The sequence below is a fragment of the Mastomys coucha genome, unplaced genomic scaffold, assembly GCF_008632895.1.
Source record: "Mastomys coucha isolate ucsf_1 unplaced genomic scaffold, UCSF_Mcou_1 pScaffold4, whole genome shotgun sequence".
Lineage (NCBI taxonomy): Eukaryota > Metazoa > Chordata > Mammalia > Rodentia > Muridae > Mastomys > Mastomys coucha.
In genome coordinates, this window is record NW_022196910.1 from 18,726,349 (window position 1) to 18,730,906 (window position 4,558).

The following is a 4,558-nucleotide window of genomic DNA, read 5'->3' on the forward strand; positions in this document are numbered from 1 at the left end:
AGTAAGAAGTGAACTATGGACTGGCCCCACCCCCATTCAGTAAGAAGTGAACTATGGACTGGCCCCACAGATAAAGTTAGTGCTTTCGGTGAGGTCAGCAGCTGTGGACCAAGCTTCCAACATTTGGACCTTGGGGACACTTCCTATCAGGACCGTAAGAAATACTAGACTATTATGTTATGCATAACGTTTGTAGTTCTTCCATTGAAGGAAAGGGGGCACTAAATGGCTCTGCAGGCCAGGGCAGTGGTGGCACTCTGGAGGCAGAAGCAGGCAGATCTGTTAGTTCAAGGTCAGCACGGTCTACAGGGTAGATTCCCAGATAGCCAGGGCTACACAGAGACTGTCTTGAAAACCAGAAATAAACCAGGCAGTGGTGGTGAACGCCTTTAATCCCAGCACTTGGGAGGCAGAGGCAGGCAGATTTCTGAGTTCGAGGCTAGCTTGGTCTACAGAGTGAGTTCCAGGACAGCCAGGGCTACACAGAGGAACCTTGTCTCAAATAAAAAACAAAACAAAACAAAACAAAAAACAAAAAACAAAACAAAACCAGAAATAAATAAAACCTGGCTCGGCAGGTTCCCGACCTAGATGATCTAGAACCCTCAAGATGGGAGGAGAGAGCTGCCTTGGTACACTGTTCTCTGACCTCCAAGAGCACTCAGTTGCTTGTGCACTAACAAAGCAATTCTACAGGGCAGTGAGACACGGATGAATTAGTTTCTTCCTTTTCTATATTTTTCCAAGATGAACATATACGGATCTATATCATAAATATTTAAGTTACTGTGAGAGGGCTGGTCAGATGTCTTCAGGGGGTACAGGCCCTTGCTGCCAAGCCTGACAGCCCAAGTTCGATGCCTGGGACTCACATGGTAAGAAGAGAGAACTGATTTCCACAGGTTGCTTTTCTCTTCCACATGAAGACTGCAAGAGCATGCCTCCCACCCCACCCAAAACAAACAGTGAGATGTTAAGAACAACTAAATCAGTATGAGAACTGAGTATGGTGAAGACATACCTAGAGGGTCAGCAGGGGGCTGAGGCAGGCGGAGGAAAACCAACCAACAAACAAAATCTAACCCACCCCCACCCTCCAAAAAACTTTAACTAATCAGTATTCAAAGTCTGTCTTCAATGTTGCACATTAAAAAATTCCGTTTAATCAGCTCATCCGGAGGGTATTATTTTAGGTAATTGACTTAAAAACAATCTCAGAAGGTTAATTAGGTGAATATATAACCAGATTATACTGTATTAGTAGATAAATCCCTTTTTAGAATAAATAATACTAGACTTAAAAAAAAAAATGAACAAGCACAAAGCCAGAGAGCTATTACATGAAAATTCAGGGGTTGGAGAGATGGCTCAGCGGTTAAGAGTACTTGATGTTCTTCCAGAGGTCCTGAACTGTTTCTAGAATCCATGTGAGGCATTGCACAACCTGTTCCTCCAGATAGGGGAGTCTTGAAGCCCTCTATGTCCTCCAAAGGCACACTTCCCCCAAATACACACACACATACACACACACACACACACACACACACACACACACAAAGAAAGAGAGAGAGAGAGACAGAGAGAGAGAGAGGGAGAGAGAGAGACAGAGAGAGAGAGAGAGAGAGAGAGAGAAGAAAGAGAATCTTTCAAATAAATAAATAAGTAAATAAATGTGACTTAAGATTTAAATATGGAAGTTTGAATTTAGTGTTGTTGAGTTTCTCTCCACACGTCATCCCTATATAATAAATGTAGACTAGTTAAAACGCAGTGTTATATTGCTTCTAAATTATACTAATTCACCCAATTAGCTATTCTAAGAAACTACACAGATCCAGCTTTGGGGAAATAGCTAAGACCTCTGAGTGGAAATTTTAGGAGGGGAAAGTAATTGGCCAGGTGTGACACAGTCCTTTAACCCTAGCATTCTGGAGGCAGAGGCAGGTGGATATGTGAGTTTGAGGCCAGTCTGGTCTATACAGAGTTACAAGATAGCCAGAGCTACAGTGTGATCCTGTCTGAAACAAAGAAGCAAATAAAAATAGCCAGGTACATATATTTGCTGGAGTTAGCTTTGTCAATTTCACAAAGCCTAGAATCATCTGAGAAGAGAGTCTTACCCAGTGAGGAAATGCCCAAATCAGATTAGCCTATGGAACTGTCTGGGAGGACTGACTACCTTCTTAAGGGATGGAGGGCAGCCCAGGCCCACTGTTGGTGGTTCTATTCCCTATGCAGGTAGTCCCGGGCCTTGTAAGAAACCTAAGTAAGCGTGAGCCTGAGGATTCCAGCAAGCAGCATTTCTCTGTAGTTTTGCTTCAAGTTCCTCCCGTGAGTTACTGCCCTGATTTTCCCCAATCACTGACTGTAAGTTGTAAGTTGAAATAAACCCTTTCCTTCCCCAAATTGCTTTCAGTCAGTGTTTTATTACAGCAACACAACTAGATCAGAAAATAGAACACTACTGCTTTGCGGTCTAGGTGGTATTTTGCTATTTTTGGCTTTATTCCATCCTCTTTAACTTGTATGGTAAACAAGCTTTATCTTCTCTTAGTCTCAGGATGCAGTCCAGAAAAAGTCTAGGCCATGAGTTAGAGGTCCTGTAGACCTGCCTCTCCTTTACCTCCCCAGCTTTCCTTTCTCTGTACAAGTAGGCAACCCTGTTTTCATTCGAGGGTGGGTGCCTTCCTCTTCTATCTGAGCAACTTTCGACATGCACGTTCTGGACTTGTGTCCAAAAGCATGCCACCAGTCAGACTGCATTAAAACTCCATCTGATAGCCTGTTTGACTCAATTGACTCTTTAAAAAGCCCTGTCTCACCGGGCGGTGGTGGCGCACGCCTTTAATCCCAGCACTTGGGAGGCAGAGGCAGGTGGATTTCTGAGTTCGAGGCCAGCCTGGTCTACAAAGTGAGTTCCAGGACAGCCAGAGCTACACAGAGAAACCCTGTCTCGAAAAAACAAAAACAAACAAAAAAAAAAAAAAAAAAAAAAAAAAAAAAAAAAAAAAGCCCTGTCTCCTAACAGCCACATTCCCAGTCAGAGGATGGGGGTGGGCGTGGGTCAGGGCTCCAACAAGACATTTTTGAATAAACAACTCAGTGTTTAACCTTTCTCCCATTTTGCATGTAGAGTCCCATTATTTCTTTATCTTAGCTTGAACCAAACATATTTCCTTTGAACAAAAACCTCACCTTTTTGATGCAGACAGAACACACTGTATCACCTTGTGATGTGCTATAATGACCAGAGCTGTCTCTGTTCTGTAACTCCACTCCAGTTTATGTTACTCTCACGGCACTTACTCCCCAGTGGCTTAAAATATAACTGTTTTCTGCTGTTCAAAACCGGTATCGTTTTATGAATTGTACGGGATCTTGCTCTCAAAAGGCAAATAATGGGTTAAAGCTTTTTTTTTTTTTAATAAAGTCTATACCCCAATATTGTGTAGTTGTTGTAAAAAAAAAATCTCAGCAGGTTCAGAAGGCAGAGCATAAAGACTAGTTCTCAAGGTATTATGTACATAAAAAAAAGAATAAAGCAAAATAAAAAATAAAACAAACCACTTCACTTTACAAAGGGTTTCAGACACTACAATATTTGTTAAGCCTTATTTTTGAGCAATTAAAGTATTACAGTAACTTTTGAATGAAGCGTTAGAGCACAAAAAGCATTTTTTGAAAGTGGCGGGAACACACACATCTCGGTTCACGAGACTATTGAATTTAAAAGGAAAAAGAAAAAAAAAAAAGGCATGACCCCGACGTGATTCGAACACGCAGCCTTCTGATCTGGAGTCAGACGCGCTACCGTTGCGCCACGAGGTCCTGCTGGGCTGTGGCTCGCGTGGTTTCTTAGGAGTCCGAAAACATGGCGGTTGAAGGGTGCACCCTGGAAGCCGGAGCTGGCGGAGCCGGAGCGGGTTCACTCGGCGCCCGACTTTCGCTCTCCGTCTAGGTTGGGAGGTAACCAGCGGAGGCGAGAGACTAGTTCCCGTGCGAGCCGCTCGGCAGAGTCGAAGGAAACCCGCTCTTCCTCTCCTTCCCGGCAGCCACTTCCGCCCGACCGCCCCCGCTCCGCCGCGGCCCCGCCCCCGCTCGTTAGGGGCGGGGACGCCGTCTCCCCTCCCCCACGCGGTCTGCGCGCCCAGCCAGTGACCTCTCTTTGTAATCTGGCGGGATCCTACTGCGCACGCGCGAGTCTATGCCAAATGGCGTCCGCGCTGCCAGCCCCCAAAGCACTAGGCGTTTTCTCTTGAAGAGGCAAGTTTTCGTCCCACGGGGAGCGTTGAACCTTAAAAGAGATTGTCTTGAGAAAGACGCAGTTTTTAGTTTACAAAAGATTCTTGAGCACTTTTGACAGAAATATCAAGTCATTGAAACCGAACAACAACAAAACAGCTTACAATCTCCCCGTCGGGGAATTGAACCCCGGTCTCCCGCGTGACAGGCGGGGATACTAACCACTATACTAACGAGGAGCTGTGAGTGGCTCCTAGTCCAGGTATTACTTCAAGGAAAGATAAGGTAGTTTTTTTTTTTTTTTTTTTTTTTTTTT

General features: G+C 44.5%; 2 non-coding genes across 2 annotated transcripts; both read right to left on the reverse strand.

The window, feature by feature from the left end:
- Window positions 1-3,756: 3,756 nt before the first annotated feature.
- Window positions 3,757-3,828, reverse strand: Trnaw-cca. The gene has a single exon. It is a non-coding gene; the product is annotated as a tRNA-Trp (tRNA).
- Window positions 3,829-4,409: 581 nt separating this feature from the next.
- Trnad-guc lies at window positions 4,410-4,481 on the reverse strand. The gene has a single exon. It is a non-coding gene; the product is annotated as a tRNA-Asp (tRNA).
- Window positions 4,482-4,558: the final 77 nt, after the last annotated feature.